This window comes from Hypomesus nipponensis, chromosome 14, assembly GCF_054491055.1.
Source record: "Hypomesus nipponensis isolate SF chromosome 14, ASM5449105v1, whole genome shotgun sequence".
In the NCBI taxonomy this organism is placed as follows: domain Eukaryota; kingdom Metazoa; phylum Chordata; class Actinopteri; order Osmeriformes; family Osmeridae; genus Hypomesus; species Hypomesus nipponensis.
This window is the reverse complement of record NC_140374.1, coordinates 2,118,149-2,138,350: the sequence shown is the minus strand read 5'-3', so window position 1 is coordinate 2,138,350 and position 20,202 is coordinate 2,118,149. Positions and strand designations below refer to the sequence as shown.

Sequence of the window (20,202 nt, the reverse complement as noted above, 5' to 3'; positions counted from 1 at the left end):
TCCAGCCTATGATCTGGTCTCGGATCCTATATTTCCACGGTGTTTATGACATGCTGTGTCTCCACAGCTCTGTCTTCATTCAGTTGAGCTGTTCTTCATGACTCGACGTTCTATGCTCCTGTCTGTGTTCTGCTGTAGAACCCGGCTGTGTTCTGCTGTAGCAGCCGTCAGTGGGCTGCTGTGACTGAGTGTTTATGTGATCCTGCATGTTATTTTAATCTCAGTCTCATCCCTATAAAATGCATGCTTTAGCCATTACTACAAATAACAAGATCCTCTTATCAAGCTACATTGTAAATTCATACAGATGTTTTTGTAACTGAAGTTATTAAGAATATTGACTCACTATTTTTAATAAACTACATTTTGATTACAATGTTTTAGTCTCCATTATCTGATCATTAAAACTGTGTGATTACATATGCTGGATTTAACTTAGTAACATGCATTAATAATCCTGAAAGGAAAAGTATTTACGTAATTGTGATTGTGGTCATATTCAAGCTTACACTGTGAAGAATTTCACAAGAAGAGAGAAAGGGGGGTGGGTATTTAAGTACGCAGTGGTAATAGTTTTACATGAACTGCCACTTACATCTAAACTGTACATTTAATGTGAAAGTGTGCTGTCCTGTACTGTTGGGGTCTTGCTTAGTGCCCAGGAATGTTTTGGTAATATCCCTTTAAGAGCTCCCTGAGCCTGCAGCCACGGGCAGGTCTCATTTCCACTTTCAAACTTCATTTTCAGCCCCGGCAAAGCTAAGAGTCGCTCTGGAAGTAAGCAGCCACTTTCTCCGTCAGCCAAGTTTCCCAGAATGCTTTGCAAAGGTCTGGCTTTGTTGCTTGTGTTAACTGTTAAGTTGCTCGTCTGAACAGAAGGTAAAACCCTTTTTGGTTTTCTCGGTTCAAGCAGACTGAATTCATGTGTTTGATCTAACACTGTGTGAAAAATTCAAAAGTATTGAAGTGCAAGGTGCAACAACACTATTTTAAATATTTCTGGATTTTGTAAGTCTTTCTGTGTTAGTGTTGTTTGGATTGTGTTATGAAGGTGCTGGGGAAATACAGTAATATTAAGCCAGAAATATATTTTTTTTATTTTATATCTAGATCTTTTTTTATACTAAATTAGTTCACAAACTAATTTTGAATTTTGAATCTTGTCAGCGTTTTTATTTATAGTAAATGTTGATACATAAGAGCTTTCATTTTATCATTCATACAGAAAATATAATCCTAAACCTACAGTATAATGCCTCAAGAGATCTTTTTTAATCCCTTTTTTCCACTCAGAGCTGACTCTTCTCGGTTCCATATGGTGAGTGGGACCGCGCAGGCAGCCTGCAGCATCTGGTGGACACCTGGAACACTACAAGTCACACCACAGAACAAGAGAGGCCTTCTGAATCTGCAAAGTCACCAAAATCTGAGTTCAGAGCACTCTGACTTACGTTTACGTTTGACAAGCTCCGAACACAAGCCCGAGGAAGCAGCATAGCAACGGAACAAAAGAGTTTTGTATGTAAAGGTCTGTGTGTAAAGTTCCGTATGTACATTCTGTATGTACGTAGGTAGAGGCAATGTCAATAACAATCAATGTTAAACACAGATACATTCAGCCAGGCAAGACAGGTTCTGGTATGCAAGTGCCAAAACCAGACCTTGTGAATTACAGCCCCACAGTCACAATGATGTCCAAGGTCAGTGAAAGCAGGGTGAGAGAGAAAGGCAAATAGGAGATAGTGGTTTCTGCTGCCCATAAATCCTACGCAAATAAATGACATTGAATAGGATACAGAGCAATTCAAGTGGCCGAGTACTTGAATGAAAGTAGTGAGAGAGTAGAAAAAGATGGTTGACTTACGTTTTCGGCTGACTAGCATTCCTAGAGTCCATCTTGTCTCCTCGGTTCTGTGCCTCCAGGACATTCGCTGTAAAATGGCAGAAACGAAAGCACGTCATAAAACAGCAACACTAAGGTACCGCTAACAATCTATTAAAATACCTATAAAAAATATTACGCAAACTGAGCATATCATTACCCGTTCTCTACAAAACCCTACAGCCCCCCACCCCGAGGTCTGGTTCCTCCAAAGCAACAATATCAGACTCACACGGGAAGATCCCTCATTTAGGAGCGCTAACAGCCTTGAGTGAGACAGCGCAGAGGGGCGGTCATCGACACTGTGGCGATTAGTCCACACAACGCCGATCTCTTACAGCGACACTGTGGCGATTAGTCTGGACAAGTCCGATCTCTTACAGCGAGACTGCTGAGTCTTTAATGACGGCCCAGAAGCCGGGCCGGGCTGGCTGCTGGCCGCAGGGGGCCAGGGGTTGGTTGTGTTTACAGGCCATCAGGGGCAGAGGGCCGGTTGTTAACGCAGGGGAAATGAATCCCCGGAGCCACCTCACTAAACCTGCACCGTTCCCGTAACCATGGCAGCAGACAGGTAGTGTCTGGGTCACAGGGCAAACATGGCCAGGCTTGGGTGTCGGGGCGTCAGTTCAGACAAGGTCTGGCTCGGTGTGAGCAGAGTACAAGTGAGGGGCGCATTGCGCAACCTCTCGCGTATACACACACACACCACACACACACACACCACACACACACACACCACACACACACATACACACACACTTTCACACAGACACACACACACCACACACACCACACACACACACACCACACACACACACACCACATACACACACACTTTCACACAGACACACACACACCACACACACCACACACACACCACACACACCCATACACACACACTTACACACAGACACACACACACCACACCACACACACCACACACACATACCACACACAGACAGCTGACCTAAAACTGATTAGTAAACATAACCAAGGGGGGGTTTCCATTAATCATTAAAGGTTTTACCAACCTCCTGTTTGCTCTAAGCCGCTCATTTGAGATCATATTTCCATGCTACGGTACGTGGATTGTATATGGTTCAGTCTGGTACAAACTGACGGCACTGTACAGTCCGGTGGTACGGTGGTCTGAACTAACATGGTAAGGTTTCCCTGCTACATTATGTCATTGTTACAAACAAACAAAAAAAAGATAAATTTCACGGCAACCCATTTTCACAAATGATGATTCCCGACGTCGCTGAACAGCCCTGGAAAAATAATCACTTGGTTTCTCTGTGGTCACTTAGGTTACAAAGTGGCACTAAGAAGAGTGAGGGAGTTTTGGACAACTGCATCAAACAGAACTTTCCTCAAGTACACAGAGCTGCAGCCTGCCGGTCCCGCCGAGAGGGTCACATGATCTCTCCGTGCCTCGCCTCCATTCGCCAGCACTCTCCCTCCTCTCCTGTTGCTATGAGATACACCAGTCCAAGCCAAGGCTTCCACAATTCATTACTGGACGAACAAAAGCCAAGCAGCTGGACAAAGCAGGGCAGACTAACCCAAACCAGCTCCCACTTAACACACACATCACACCTCCAAGTGCTCTGACTGACATACAAATGGATAATTCAAGGCTTCTCTTTTCAAAAAAAAATTTTCATTATGCCCTGCGATATATGGGGCCAAATCACATAGATTACCACAGTGAGAGGTCAATGGCTGGATAATTTTGCACTCATTTCAATACCCTACGAGAGGTTTCTTTCTGATTGCTTGGTGCTGAAAGGCTGACAATCAAGTTCAGTTGGGACTCGTGTAAGGTCTTAACGAAGAACCATGGTACAAGTACATCCGATAAACATATCGGTCCATAAAAGTGCACCATTTACATAAAAAGCTGATCTGAATCTTACAATTTCACACAACAAAGGAATTTCTTTTGTTTTGCATAATGTGAAAAATATAAACAAACAATATGTCTGCTTATTTTTTCCTTGGGTTTGGGTTAAACAGCATTGAAACATCCTTCTGATCAACTCACATTGTAAATACTTCAATACAGACAAAATATAACATACATCTATAATGAAGCTATCGTCAGGAGTCAGATGGCTGGTTCAATTCCCGGCTGTGCAAAAATCACGTTGTGTCCTTGGGCAAGGCACATCACCCTACTTGCCTCAGGGGAATGTCCCTGTACTTACTGTAAGTCACTCTGGATAAGAGCATCTGCTAAATGACTCAATGTAAATGTATGGTGGCTCTAAGGTAGAATGTCTTGTATTTTGATCAATGCTTAATGAGTTAAATTTTGTATTACATTTTAATTATATTACCCATACTCAAACAGCAATATCAAAAAGGCAGTTTGAGTGGTTTGAATCCTAAGAAACCTGCCTGACAACAAACACAATATTAGTGTAGCGGACCCATCTAGCTCTAGTCCTATCTCTGGTGCCGAAGCTTGAAAAACCATGTGATGAAAGTGCACAATCATTTTTTTCTTTTGGCATGGAGGTGGAGGGGTTAAACTGTGTAACAAAGATTTGTTTTCAACATAATTTACAGCAAGGAAAACCAGCATTAATAACTGCCATACACCATAGTGAAACCAAATAACCTTTCTCTTTGGCTTCTACACCCTACACCCCCAATCTGTCTGGCCTAATTATGACACCACCTACATTTCCTTCAACCAATCAAATCCCTACGTCCTGTTGTCCTCATCCAAGGAAAGATCTATCAGACCAATGAGAAGCCACCTCCTCTTGGTCTCCTGCTCACACGACAATCACTGTCTGAGAAATGCAGGCGGAAAAGCAATCAGTCATCCTAATTAGGCTGGTTGCCATCCGCGGAGCTGGGACACTGTGGGCAGAGAGGGATCAGCAGCTGGGTTCAGCCCGCCACCAGCTCATCCAAACCCAGGCCCTGAGGGAGACCACTCCCTCTCTCCTCCCCCAGGGCCTGGGGAAGACGGTAACATTATTAGTGTGGTGGTGGGAGAGGGGGCCGAGTGCAAAATTTAACTCTCCCCCTCCTAACCCCCCCCCCCTCCCACCCCCCCCCCTCTTAACCCCCCTCCCACCCCACCCCTACCCCCCTCCCAACCCCCCTCCCATCCTACCCCTACCCCCCTCCCAACCCAACACCTCTCTCACACTCATCTTTCACCGCACTGCAGACTTTTGTTCCTGCAGCCGCTAGACCGACGAGCAGATAACTGCGAAGGATCTGGATTTTAAGTGGCGAGGACAATAAACCGTGTCAATGAAAAAGATAGTGAATCCACAGAAAACTATTTTGTGTGGTTCAAATGAATGTTTAAAAGACCAAAATGTATTAGATTTGGTATTCACCCGACTGCCCCAGTAAAGAGTTTTCAGTGTGTGCTGAATACAAGGAACCAAGCTCGTTCTCCCTTCGGTATTCTGAACCAAACAGGAAGTGATGGTTGCATTCTACAGAGATTCACTTTATTTGCTCACAGGACGTGGTTGATTCAGGAACTGGCTTTGCCTGCTGCATCTCTAAAGGACCTGAAGTTTTCTTGGCAGTGAAATTAAGAACTACGAGTTCAATTGACAATAAAAGCAGAGTGAAGGAACAAGCCAAACTGCTGGGCCACTTCAGTCCAGAGGCTCATTTTTCCAAAATGATTCACACTGGAAAGAAAAGCCTTCCCCTGTCCTCAGATGAACTTGGTGTGCTCTCAGCCAGCTCCAACAAGGAAACACTGAGGGTGGGAGGGAGGGTGCATGTTGACAGAGAGAGAGAGGGAGGGAGGGACTGAGAGAGAGGGACAGAGAGAGAGGGACTGAGAGGGAGAGAGAGAGAGAGAGAGAGAGAGAGAGAGAGAGAGAGAGAGGGACTGAGAGAGAGGGACTGAGAGAGACAGAGAGAGAGAGAGAGAGAGAGGGAGGGAGGAGAGAGAGAGAGAGAGAGAGAGAGAGAGAGAGAGAGAGAGAGAGAGAGAGAGAGAGAGAGGGAGGGAGGGAGGGAGAGAGACTGAGAGAGGGAGGGAGAGAGACTGAGAGGGAGAGAAAGAGGGACTGACAGAGAGAGGAAAGCAGCCATTACTGCAGATTCTCTGCTCGTTACAGAATTAGGTCATGCATATAAAACCCTGAAACACAGACAGAGATAAACACACACTACTTTGAAAGTACATTTTCAGTCATAAGGGAAAACCACATGGATATTCGACAAGAAAAACACACACAGTAACAATCAAAGCCATAAAGATGTCATCTGCCATTGTACCGTGTGCTGGAGTGGGACCTGTAACGACCAGTCACACTGCTGAGGCAGAGGCCTCGTGGCATCTTTGACACCTCTCAGATAAGCAAAGATAAGAAGGATGACTTAGAAGACCCTGTCTGATTTTTTGTCAGGTCAGGCTCTGTGTGCGACCAGGTTCCCCTGCTCCTGCCATAGACAGCTTATCGTCCCCTTTAGCACTGAAATTAGACTACTTCAGTCTCCATGCCCAGCTGCCTTACCAACCACTACAGCCAGCACGATACAAACGTGATTGACATTCAGATATAGACATTTCAAAGCTATCTTTTTATTTATTTATTATGTGGGAGGGCCCGGATCAACAATCACATTGTGTAATATCACAATTAGTCTTCTCTTTTTCATGTCACCAGAAAGCAGAAACATATAATGTTTATAATAAGCCTTATTATAGGGTCAAATGAGTATCATTTAACGAGTCACATATAAATAGGAGAACTTAGTAAAGGTCAGCTATCAACAGGTTTTCAGCCAGACAACAGCCAACAGCTTTCTTTAAGCAAGCCTGTGTCTTAGCCAGAAAGGCTTTTTCCATGAATTTGGTGCTTGGTTCTACAATAGCTGTGGGCATTTCAATGTAATGTCGACATGAGAAACAAAGTATTTTAAATACGGATTATGACAGTGGTGAAGGGACTATGTTCAGACTAAAATCGACTGTTGTTGTGTGTGTGTTTGTGAATGTGTGTTGGGGAGTGTAACTGGGTGTGAATAATATGTCTTGCAGGCCATTAGTGCTATGTTGTCTTTCAAAGGTAGCATTCAGGTCAAGTTTGGCATTTATTTAAAAAAAACTACCACTGTTGCTTCAGCTAGAGAAGTACAAATGCGCAGTCAGGTAATGGTGGAATTTTAAGACTGCTCTCGGAAAGACTTTCTGCTTGTCACAGCTTTAAATCCAGTCACTTCTATAATAGCATCACCTTAACAAACACAAACTAGGTTACCTACAGTAGCCTACACAGGGAGGATCAAGACAAGAAAAACAATTGCATCGTAAAAATATGTTGAGTCGAGATGGAATATTTTCCTAGGAACTCAATTTGACTAACCGTCTTGCTCTGATATTCTGACATTCAAACAACAATTTAACAATCTAACATCACATTAAATCGTAACTAATTTCAAAACGTATTTCCCAATTCCACTCAATACATTTTATGTATTTATTTAAGGCCTTTCATTTTGACAGTAATCCCATTACTACAGATACAGTAGGTACCCTATAGGCTAAAGCCTCTTGAAATAGAAACACAACACCAACACAATATTCTTGCTTTTGCCTTAGCCTACTAAAAAGCAACAACAAATATGCAATAATAAAGTTATTAATTTCGAGGCTAAATTCAAGACATGAATTCTGAAGACTTCCATTCCAACGTGTTAAACTTGCTTATACGTTTCTAATAAAACTTCCAATTGAATTTGAACGTGTACATCTCAAATGCACATCACTGCAGAAGGTCAGTAGGTGAGGAAAAATATGACATTGACTACACAAAGTAGAACTTCTTCGCAGGGCAGGTTTAGGCTATGAAGGGAAAACGGTTAATTTTACAGAAATTATAAACTTACAGTTTGTCTGATGCAGAGAAGTCTCATCGCGCGCAAACATCCGTGCGACTGTTATGGTAGTGGGTTGAACACAGGACACTACGGGGAATCTTTCAGAAGACAGCGAAGTCGGTTGTTGGTAACAAATTCATTTTGGAATTTTCGCGCTTTCATGTTGTCACGAGCGCTGTGTAGACAGAGCGAGTGCGTGCTCCGTCGCCGTTCCTGCTTTGCCGCTGATTACACAGATAATGTTTTCCACCCAGCGAGATTGTCACCAATGCCGATTACATGCAAACTGTCTAGAGGGCAGGATTTCAAATCTCAGAGAAAGCTTTTCATCTGTCCCATCCGGTTGGTGTAGGCAACACGACCAGTGTCGGTTAGATGACACTTAAACAACTATCCCCGCGGCCTCACGAATCTAACTCAAATCTATAATGACTCGGTGAGCTAAAACATAATTTTAATTGATCTCCGTAGCCCAGGCTACGGCTTGGCTTTCTCTTCAAAAATGTCTCTTTAAAATGTAATGTTTGTTTTTCCTTAGACTGGCATCGTTGTGTCTGAGACAGTCTTGTTTTCTCCACTTTAATGGAGGGGGAAAGAAGCAGAGAACGAATGTGTTAAGAAAATCAGGATAGTTTTAAGACTTTACTAGCACATCACACTGGTATTTTCTACAACACACACACAGACACACACACACACACACACACACACACTATAATTCTGTAGTCCAACCCATGTAAATCCAATGACTATTCTGTTATTAAATTCCTAATGCAATTTATAAAGTTATTTAACTAATTCACTTGGCAGTGAAATGTTTCATTAGTCTCTTAACAAGTGCAATATGTTAATATATAAATATATAGGCTACATGGCTTACGTTATTGTTGTAGGCCTACAAATCCAAAATATTTTAATTTGTTGAGAAATAATTTTGACGAAGTAAGAAAGGAAATAAATGTCATAAAATGTTTATATCAATGGAATTTTTTGAATAAACAAATCATGTTTCCCAGCTCACACTGTGAGTTATGCCTGTCTTGAAGCTCAAAGCACTCATAAGATCATCAATGCTTTGAGCTTCATTTGGTATATTAATCAGAAGCAACACAAATACCTGCTACTTACTTAACAGCTTCTTGTAACTGCAGAGCACGTGAGTGAGATGAAAATGATTCTGGAACAACTGACCCATGATGCAGCTAAGAATCAAAGGTTGACAGCATTTACGATAGCAATGACGTAAACAACGATTATATATACATAAATGTGCGACCACACTCTTTGCCACTGGAAATGGAGGCATTGGGAACCAAATCCAACCAAACAAATCCAACTTCTACCCGGCAACAGGTTTCCATTAGCACAGACCCATTCCAGTTTCATCCTACTGCTATTAATACTAGCATACACAAAAGTGTGTCATGTTTCAGCAAAGCTGCACTTTGATCAGTTTTCATGATCAGTTTTTCCCCCGTGAACAGTGGTGGCGAAGGACACACAACCCTGCTGACCCTGGCTGCACAGAGACAGGCCTAATGAGATTATCTCTGCAGAGTGTGACTGTGTGTCTGTGACGTCTTTTCCCCAGATTGCGCACGCAGGCTGTCCAACCCCAGCAGTCATGTGACATGATCACTGCGGTTTGGAGTAGGAGATTACAGGGTAGGGTGAACGGGTTCGCGAGCCCGGCAACTCTCAGCCCGAGTTGTGTGTGTGTGTGTGTGTGTGTACACGCCTGTTTACAAAGACTGAACTGAGCTGGTCGGAGATTTCTGACCCCGATAGACAATGCACCAAAAGAACACCCTGTCCTGCAGTCATGTTGATCCTCTGTTGTCGACAGTTTAGTATCGGCGTTCCCGTCTACACAGTTGTGAATGTGTGCTAATGAGTCTGAAGGTGGATGAGTCTGAAGGTGGACGTGTCTGAAGGTGGACGTGTCTGAAGGTGGACGTGTCTGAAGGTGGATGTGTCTGAAGGTGGATGTGTCTGAAGGTGGATGTGTCTGAAGGTGGATATGTCTGAAGGTGGATGTGTCTCAGGAGACACATGGTGTGCTCCTCTATCATCAGGAAACTCTCATCTCGTTATCACCTCTCAGGATTAGGAAGGGGGACGCTCAGCCCGGCCCGGCCCAGCCCTGCTCTCAGGAGAAGACGCGTGGGTAGAAGCCTGGGTTTCTGGCCCGCTGACTCAAAACTCCCAAAGAAAAAGTTCACTTTCGAAGTCCTGCAAGACCTCTTATAAAGGTGCAGTCGCCCCCTGCTGTGCATCGACTTACGACTCATGAGGAGGGATACAAATTACATTCTGCTCGTGAAACGAGTGTACGACTGTCATCTTGTCGGCCGTTTGGCAGCACCAGTTCAACTGCTTTTGTAAGTCCAAACTCAATCGCCATACGCAAGACTATGAGAAAGAACTACACAAAATCTCACTGGATGGATGAACTTTTCCCACCAGTACACTGGTTCAAATGGAAAGTCATTAGAATATGACTCGAGCCTTGTCTGTATAACTATCTGTTATGGTAATTAGGTAAGGAGGCCATGTCAGTCTGCATGGTCTCTGTCTTACTTCTAGCTCTGTGCTGCCTCAGCAAAACAAAGACCTTCTTATGCTCTCTAATCAAGGCTCCAGACGCAAGACGCTTCGCACATCCAAATGTGAATCCACTCGATTTTTAGATGAAGGATTTACAACTTACTTTCTCTCCATGTTTTTCTGTAATTTGTTGAGTGTGTTGTCGACAGCAGCTTGTGGAGTCCAGCACAGAGAGAGGCGTCTGGGTCTTTGTGAGGCGGAAAGCTTTCCTTGAATGCTCTTTGAGCCCAGACAGGCTAGAGACTCGATGCCCTCTTAAGCCCTTCTTATTTGTAAACAAACACGTTTTCCAAGCCTCACCACGGTCTGGACTGGGAATGCAAAGCAACAAGACAAGCAAGTCATTCTCAATGGAGTTAGGAGATCCTATTTGGTCCCCCAAGCCTAAAGCATGGTTTGTATATAATCAGGTTTGCCAGGTTATATCTGTATTATATATTTTATTATACATTGTAACTAAAAATTTTAACCTAATGATCTATTGTACGCTGAGTCCTGCATTATTAAGCAAACAACAGAAGAAAATTAAAAAAAAGGTTCTGGTTTGATTTTCATTCAAAATGTTCTCGCCCCAAGCAAGCATTCTCCCACGGATGTGCAAGTCTGAGGTTCTCTCCTGAGGAGAACATGCTCATTAGAACCCCTGAGAACCTTTAGCGTGCTCCACCCCTCACCACGACCCATTCATGAAGGACTCAAAATGCGTCTGGATCTGGAACCTGCCACAGCTTATAATACACCCCTGCACGCCAAGGCAGCGCCTCCCAGCCCACGATCTAAACAAAATCTCATTGTTCCTGTTTTCCATAGCTGGGAAAGGGGGGGGGGGGTGCATTCCCTTCATCACCCCTCTCCCAAAAAGAGTCTCTCTCCCCCAACACCATCCTCCTCCAGGTCTCCTCGCTCCCCCAGTCCTAAGGGGTGTTCCCGGGTCGGTAATTAGACTGGTCTGGTTCTCTGGCCTCATGTGGGGGTCCCCCCCTGTCACACCTCCCCTCTCTGCACCCCAACGCTGGCTGAGGAGGGACTATCTGATGGTGAAGCTGTGGCGTACTCCCACCACATAAATCTGCAATTAGTTCAGTTCAGGACGGCCTTTGGTGGACCAGCCTCTACCCTTCCCACGGACCCTCCGTAAACACACACACAGACACACACAGACACACACACATCAATAGACACAACTGCACACACATACATAGACACAGACACACACACACATACATAGACACACACACAGATACAGAGATACATAGACACACACACATAGACACACAAACACACACATAGACACACACACATTGACATGCAAACGCACACAAACACACGTATAGACACGCACACACACACACACACATATACATACATACACACCCTTTCAAGCACACAAAGTACAGAATATGCATCGACATGGAACCAACCAGACCACTACGCGCAGCTTACATGTCCCAACTCTTGACTACTGAAGAACAACAATAACAACATATTGATGAAATGGGTGGTGATTTTAAATGAATTACAGTTTTAAATGTAATATGGCCTCCACCTAAATACTCCACCCATCTGGTCTGGTGGAGCATGTGCGACTTGTCATGTTGTCAGCCACAGTGACAAACTGAAATGAGTTAATATCTTATTACAGTAAATTGCATGTTAACTTTGGCTGCACTGCCTTCCTGTATAATTCTGCAGGCCTCGGAGTGGCCAGAACATCCTTAAATGTTGGCATATTAATAATCAGTATTTCAGCAGGCGTCTCGTGTTCGATGGCTCCGTATGGCTAAAGGAAGCTGGGCCTGGATTAAATGAGCAGTAGTATTTGAAGAGAAACACAATATTTTGCAGTGGAGTATCTCAGAGGTATAACCTGGGCTCTGTGGTGTAGCGAGTCATTCCGAACTCTTCAACACCAACAGATTGTTTCGCTGTGGGGAATATTGTATAACATCTGTCACTGCAGTAAAATCACTTGATCCAGATCTTCTAACCAGCCTCGTCAATGCGAAGGTTACCTGATCCGTTCAGCAAACTGCCAAGAGAAACGATAACAGCTTGAAGAAGGAGAGGATGAAAGACCTGGAGCGGAGTCCTAGCCCTTCTTCATCAATCGCTGCTTTCCACGAGAACCAAATAAATGTCCAACTTAACAATGGTCTGAATGGTATGAAATAGTAAAAACACGTATTCCCTAATGATTTCAACATTTTTTCCATTGATTTTGTGTGTATATAAACATCCAGTCACTCCTTAATTGTTCTCCTTGTCATTAGTTTACTTCTAAGGGAACATAATACATATTATATTTGTTTTACTTATAATTACATATTATTGTCATTATTATAACATATAGTACTGTGCAAACGTCTTGGGAACCCATGATTTTCCCCATGAATATTGTTTTCAATATACTTTTGTTTTGTTTTTTATATATTTGTGTGGCAGTGTAATGTTTTGTTTTGTTTTATTTCTTAAAGCGTTTTTGCTTAATTTTTAAATAGTTTTTATTTGTGCCTAAGGCTTGCGCACCATACTATATGTCGCCCTTGTCTTGGCCTTAGGAAACGGGACTGCACCTCTGGGATGAGTCTGTCTGACTTGTGTCACGTGTCCAAAACAACAGCTAAGTAGCTTATTAACCGGCAGCATCCTCAGAGATGAACCCTGCAGAAAGATCAACACAGCAGCTCACTGTTAACACTGTGCTGCCATCGTCACGCACGGAGGTCAGATTAGAACACAAAGTGGGACCACAGCTCTGGATGTGTCCTTCTCTAGTTTGACCTTTGCCCTATCTGCCAGGTCACCACAACACGATGATGTTAGATATCATTAAATTGAGTCAAAGTAGATTGACCGCACACACTCTCGTCGTACACAGCAACACACACAGATACATCAGGACTCTACTGACTGTGGAGTCAATTGGGTCAGATTCTTGGACCCTCTTACTTTGCCCGGGGTCAGAACTTTCTGACAGAGGCGCCTCTGCTGTCCTCCCATCCTGCTCGTCACCTCAGACAAACGGCCCCAGTCAACTCATTCAGCCTCTCCGCCTAAGGTCCACAGAAGCTACAGTTACACCACTGTTACAAGACACTGAAGCCCCAGCAGGTCCCACGGAGGACTCATGTGGCTGAGGGGAGGGTCATTCCAGGTGAACAGAACATGTGGCCAATAAGGCACTTTATCCTCTCAGTGTGGCAAAACTGTGACCCCATATGCGTCAACGTACTGCAGGGGATTCAAGTTGACACTGAACTTTGCCAATAAACAGGGTTAGCTGACTACTCTTATCCTCCCTCTGACCTATTTCCTGAGGACGACTCCCAGTGTCTCTCTGCTGTTTGTCTCGTTTGTTTTCAAGCCCGGGCACAGAGACTGGTTTAGGTTAGGCTCGACGTGTCTTAACAAGAGATTGTCTTTGGTAACGGCTTTGAATTAGATCTCAACTCCAGGGCAGGGAACTGGGTTTGTTCTGTCACCTTGTAAGGTGAGTTGACCATGGGGTCTGTATTACTACTCAGCATGCCGCTATCTGCTGTTTAAGTAGATACTTTATTAATCCCAGAGGGAAATTGTGGATTGAGTGTGCCAACTCTATTGAGCTTTACTGTAATATAACTTGGTTTTGTTCACAAATCGAGAAGGAAAGAACAAAGATTTAGGACTGATCTTACAAATAAAATATATATATATACAAAAAAACGCTAATTAAATGACCCCATGCCTCCCACAAAAGTAAAAAGTCAGTGTGGCTCTGGCTCTCTTTCTATGTGTTTGTGCATGACTGTGTGTGTTTGTGCATGACTGTGTGTGTTTGTGCATGACTGTGTGTGTTTGTGCATGACTGTGTGTGTTTGTGCATGACTGTGTGTGTTTGTGCATGAGTGTGTGTGTTTGTGCATGAGTGTGTGTGTTTGTGTGGACATTGTGACATTCACCTCAAATAACCTCAGAGGATTCGGGCCAGATTTTCTTTGAGCGTACATGATCATTGGGCCTCACACAAACACAGTACATAACCGTTTTGTCAACACCGCAGAAATAGCGTAGATCGTCAGACAGTCAAAGTTGTCAAAACGGTTTAGGACAAACATTACATTGTGTTTAACAAAGTAGAAACTGTTTGACTTTTGGCTTCAAGCTTCAAACCAACGTTTTAACCTACTCAGTTTCATTTGCAAGATCCTCGCCGAAGGTCACTGTGTACGCTAACCCAAAGAAGGGAGGGCGAACAGTGAGCCAGTGAAACACAACACACTGACATTCTTTCACCCTTGCCAGCACTCGAAAACCTGCTTGAGATAACACCAGTGAGACAATGGAATAATTAATGGTCGGGCTTGTGGATTTATGGCTACAGGACAACATTCTCTCTCTCGCTGTTCCTCCAAGAGCTGTGACGACCTCTGTGAACTTACAGCACAGCAGGAACCAGGCACCCTGGAGTACATGATAACATTACTGTACAGGCTGGAGTACATGATAACATTACTGTATAGCCTGGAGTACATGATAACATTACTGTACAGGCTGGAGTACATGATAACATTACTGTACAGGCTGGAGTACATGATAACATTACTGTATAGCCTGGAGTACATGATAACATTACTGTACAGGCTGGAGTACATGATAACATTACTGTATAGCCTGGAGTACATGATAACATTACTGTACAGGCTGGAGTACATGATAACATTACTGTATAGCCGGGAGTACATGGGAACATTACTGTATAGCCTGGAGTACATGATAACATTACTGTACAGGCTGGAGTACATGATAACATTACTGTATAGCCTGGAGTACATGATAACATTACTGTACAGGCTGGAGTACATGATAACATTACTGTATAGCCTGGAGTACATGATAACATTACTGTACAGCCTGGAGTACATGATAACATTACTGTACAGGCTGGAGTACATGATAACATTACTGTACAGCCTGGAGTACATGATAACATTACTGTACAGCCTGGAGTACATGATAACATTACTGTAGAGCCTGGAGTACATGACAACATTACTGTATAGCCTGGACACTCCCTGGGTTGACAGCCACGTATTGTCACTGTCCAGAACATGAACAATTGCTGCTTTTGTTTTCCAGACACTCTGGGGTCAAACCAGGTCGATGAACTCTCCAGGGCCAATCACTGAGTCCCATCTGAACGACTGTGGAGACACGAGGGATCTCAATACACAATATGGCTACAATTACCCAGTTATTAAAGGTTAAGAGAGACTTTGCAAGACCTGTTTTTTTTTTATATATAGCTGGTAAAAGACAATGAATAACCTGAAATTGTTCTGTTTAGATTATATAAAAATATTCTAATCTAGATACGTTTTGCTTGCAAAATTGTAGTTGCAACTTGTAGTTGCAAGTATGTTCTTAGGGGGGATAAAGCTGTTTATTAGTGCAAAGTTAAGGCTGGGAGGCCTGTGCAAAGGGAACCCTCCCTCCCCTTCAGAACCTGATTCAGCACACAGCGCTGCCGTGTCGCTCAGCTATGACATCACCGCACATCTGCCCAGCTGAACCAGCACTTGCATCAACGATGCGGTGGAGCTCTGCCTACACCAATCACAGAGGCTGAAAGTAAGAGGGGCGGAGAGAAAGAGCGAGAGAGAGGGAGAGAGAGAGGTGGGGAGAGAGAGAGAGGGAAGAAAGGGAGAGAGAGAGAGAGGAGGGGAGAGGAGGGGAGAAAGGGAGAGAGGGGGAGAGGAGGGGAGAAGAGGGGAAAGGAGGGGAGAGGGGGAGAGCTGGAACAGCAGAGGAGGAGCCGTTGACCGAAAAGTTAAATGCAAATCTTATTTTGATTAATCACAAAGACAGTATAATATAGTAGTACAATTCAGGAATATCTAATAGAGTCGTGGCCATTGTTTGTAGCATGTTTGCTGTGCTTTGTATCAGTGTGCAGTGATATCGGAATCTAACAGCAGTCGCTGAGAGACTGAAAACAGACCGAACCATCACCTTGCCAAACAAAGCACTGTAGATTTGGTTTTGTTTAAACATTTATAGACAGCTGCCAGATCTAACATTGGGTTTAAAGGGGGAAGCAGGGAAGGAAATGATTTGGCATGAAGGCAAACCTTTCTTGGTTCATTTATTACTGACCCATGTGATTGAATGAAACTGTAGTTTCCTACTCCAGATCATGGTTCAAACCCTGGCAGGTGAGGCTGGAGGGTGCCAATCTGGACCACGACCAGGAGGGGGGTGAGGGGTTCAGCAGGGGGAAAGGAGGTGCATATTTATGATCATTTTCAGGCTTGTTAATGTTCTGCTCAGTTGTTCTCAGACTCCCCCTCTTCTGTCTCACTAAAGCCTTACGGGGAAAATGGCACCATGACAATACATGCCACATACAGCAATAGTAGAAAAAACATTGTGAGATTTTCTGTTTCAATGCAGCGGGCTGACGAGGTTTTTTACAGGGCACGTTAAACATTTACATTTCTCATTTATTCCAAAACCCGAGCAGAGACCCGAGCAGAGACCCTTCCTTCCTATCTGAACCCGTCCGAGTTTCCAGCTGAAGGCGTCAGAGAGGCTCCATGATGAATGACATGCTGCGAGCAGCAACACAGAGATGAACATTGTAACTCTGTCCTAAAGCAGCCCGAGCAGAACTTTGATCACTTTCTCTTTGAACCCCCAGGTGGGGTGGTGTGGATGTCCAGGTGGGGGTGGTGTGGATGTCCAGGTGGGGGTGGTGTGGATGTCCAGGTGGGGGTGGTGTGGATGTCCAGGTGGGGGTGGTGTAGATGTCCAGGTGGGGGTGGTGTGGATGTCCAGGTGGGGGTGGTGTGGATGTCCAGGTGGGGGTGGTGTGGATGTCCAGGTGGGGGTGGTGTAGATGTCCAGGTGGGGGTGGTGTGGATGTCCAGGTGGGGGTGGTGTGGATGTCCAGGTGGGGGTGGTGTAGATGTCCAGGTGGGGGTGGTGTGGATGTCCAGGTGGGGGTGGTGTGGATGTCCAGGTGGGGGTGGTGTGGATGTCCAGGTGGGGGTGGTGTAGATGTCCAGGTGGGGGTGGTGTGGATGTCCAGGTGGGGGTGGTGTGGATGTCCAGGTGGGGGTGGTGTAGATGTCCAGGTGGGGGTGGTGTGGATGTCCAGGTGGGGGTGGTGTGGATGTCCAGGTGGGGGTGGTGTGGATGTCCAGGTGGGGGTGGTGTAGATGTCCAGGTGGGGGTGGTGTGGATGTCCAGGTGGGGGTGGTGTGGATGTCCAGGTGGGGGTGGTGTGGATGTCCAGGTGGGGGTGGTGTAGATGTCCAGGTGGGGGTGGTGTGGATGTCCAGGTGGGGGTGGTGTGCCCCAAGTGGTGCAGCCAATCAAGAGCCTTTTTGCACATGCACACACACGCAAACACGCACTTCCACACACAACCACAAACACACACACACGCAAGTGCACACGCACATGCACACACACACCTTTTGCAATCCAATCCGTGATAGCTTTGGCTGCAGTCAGGAAGTGCTAATGAAGTTATTAATGATATGCATGTGCAAGCTCAGGCTGCTGGGAGATCGCACTTAGCTCTGGTTAGTGGTGATTAACACAGAGAGAGAGACAGAGAGAGAGAGAGAGAGAGAGAGAGAGAGAGAGAGAGAGAGAGAGAGAGAGAGACAGATAGAGAGAGACAGAGAGAGAGAGACAGATAGAGAGAGAGACAGATAGAGAGAGAGACAGAGAGAGACAGAGAGAGAGAGAGAGAGAGAGAGAGAGAGAGAGAGACAGAGAGAGAGAGAGACAGATAGAGAGAGAGACAGAGAGAGACAGAGAGAGAGAGAGAGAGAGAGAGAGAGAGAGAGAGAGAGAGAGAGAGAGACAGATAGAGAGAGAGAGAGACAGAGAGAGACAGAGAGAGAGAGAGAGAGAGAGAGAGAGAGAGAGAGAGAGAGAGAGAGAGAGAGGGGCAGCCTTTCATCACATTCAGTGACAAAAGCACATCAGCTTCTTGTCTTCCAGTTAGGAATGTGTACAGCTCAGTGCCGGACCCAAAAGTCACAGTTTCCAATCTCCTGGTTATCGGTTATCTGCTAAATAAACATTATTACTGTAACATTATTGTTGGGTTAGGGTAGGAAGATCTGACAGGGGGGGGACAAATTGACAGAACACGGGCATGAAGCTAAATAGGCAGTGAGAACCCTGGAGATTCAGAGATTCATGTGAAGAATCCCAGAACAGATGAACCCTCCTCAGTCGTCGTCCCCCCAGCAGCACCAACACCAACATGGACCACATCACTATGGTGGGATACTGTGCGTGCGGACGTGAGATATTCCTGTTCAAGCGAGAGCAATCAAGATGGCGGCGGGTCTAGAGGGCAGTCAGAACTCCAGCCTGGATCCACTCCGCTTTCAGGGGTGTTGGTGGGCGAAAACTCCACGACTCTCTCTGGTGTGAATCCTGGTGGAACAGCGCCCTCTGGTGGGTCTAGGGGTTACAGCCAGACGCGCTTAGACCCACTGATCTGGGCAGTAGGTGTTGTGTTGTAACATTGTGTTGTGTTTCTGTCTGGGTGTCTGGATGTGTGTGTTTCTGTCTGGATGTGTGTGTGTGTGTCCGTGTGTGTGCATGTCTGTGTGTGCATGTGTGTGTGTGTGTGTGTGTGTCTGTGTGTGTGCATGTCTGTGTGTGCATGTGTGTGTGTGTGTGTGTGTGTGTGTGTCCGTGTGTGTGCATGTCTGTGTGTGTGTGTCTGTATGTGTGTGTGTGTCCGTGTGTGTGCATGTCTGTGTGTGCATGTGTGTGCACGCGGTGAGGTTACTGTGTTGATCCAGCAGGGTGAGGTTACTGTGTTGATCCAGCAGGGTGAGGTTACTGTGTTGATCAGGCAGGGTGAGGTTACTGTGTTGATCCAGCAGGGTGAGGTTACTGTGTTGATCCAGCAGGGTGAGGTTACTGTGTTGATCAGGCAGGGTGAGGTTACTGTGTTGATCCAGCAGGGTGAGGTTACTGTGTTGATCCAGCAGGGTGAGGTTACTGTGTTGATAGGGTGAGGTTACTGTGTTGATCCAGCAGGGTGAGGTTACTGTGTTGATAGGGTGAGGTTACTGTGTTGATCCGGCAGGGTGAGGTTACTGTGTTGATCAGGCAGGGTGAGGTTACTGTGTTGATCCAGCAGGGTGAGGTTACTGTGTTGATCCAGCAGGGTGAGGTTATTGTGTTGATCCAGCAGGGTGAGGTTACTGTGTTGATCAGGCAGGGTGAGGTTACTGTGCTGATCCAGCAGGGTGAGGTTACTGTGTTGATCCGGCAGGGTGAGGTTACTGTGCTTTGTCTCCATCTGCTGCCTGTTTCACTCGCCTCTCGAAAATGGACGCGTCCTTGATAGTCCCTGTCAACAAACCTCCCGAAGCCTTTATCACCCTTCAAACACTGATCCCACAAACCATGCGTGCTAGACTTGACCTCAGTGATGATGGCAGAGAATGAGTTGACCCAGAATGAATTTAAACCTGTTTTACGGTTTGTGAGTTTTGGTGGCTATCTTATGGTGTAGCTGTAGGAATGATGAGAGTTGCAAACAGGATAGCTAAAGGCCTTTACAGGAACCACATGAAGACAACCTTTACAATAAGTAGTAAAGTAGAACTTTATATTGCACAGTAGAGAAAATCTATACAAACCATAATAACACACAATATGAAAAAGAGAAGAAGAAAAAAAGTTTTAAAGTTTTAATACTACTAAATATAAAACGTGGTTCGGTTATTATGTTATACCTTAGCATGCTTTATTTCTCAAACTAGTGCACAGAATGACAGACACCCAGACTGAATATCATTCATGGTTGCCAAGATCCA

At 45.0% G+C, this 20,202-nt stretch overlaps 3 long non-coding RNA genes across 4 annotated transcripts; 2 read left to right on the top strand and 1 right to left on the bottom strand.

Moving 5' to 3' along the window:
• The first annotated feature begins 755 nt into the window (after window positions 1-755).
• On the top strand, window positions 756-2,017 carry LOC146258142 (uncharacterized). The gene is made up of 2 exons (XR_014729751.1): window positions 756-879; window positions 1,294-2,017. It is a non-coding gene; the product is annotated as an uncharacterized LOC146258142 (long non-coding RNA).
• Window positions 1,145-8,012, bottom strand: LOC146258141 (uncharacterized). Of its 2 annotated transcripts, none has more exons than XR_014729747.1 (3): window positions 7,766-8,012; window positions 1,865-1,931; window positions 1,145-1,369 (listed from the first exon to the last, which is right to left on the bottom strand). It is a non-coding gene; the product is annotated as an uncharacterized LOC146258141 (long non-coding RNA). The 2 variants fall into 2 exon arrangements; XR_014729748.1 differs by lacking the exon at window positions 7,766-8,012 and adding an exon at window positions 2,043-2,383.
• Window positions 8,013-8,058: 46 nt separating this feature from the next.
• On the top strand, window positions 8,059-15,609 carry LOC146258140 (uncharacterized). Its single transcript, XR_014729750.1, has 3 exons — window positions 8,059-8,192; window positions 9,348-9,421; window positions 15,482-15,609. It is a non-coding gene; the product is annotated as an uncharacterized LOC146258140 (long non-coding RNA).
• Window positions 15,610-20,202: the final 4,593 nt, after the last annotated feature.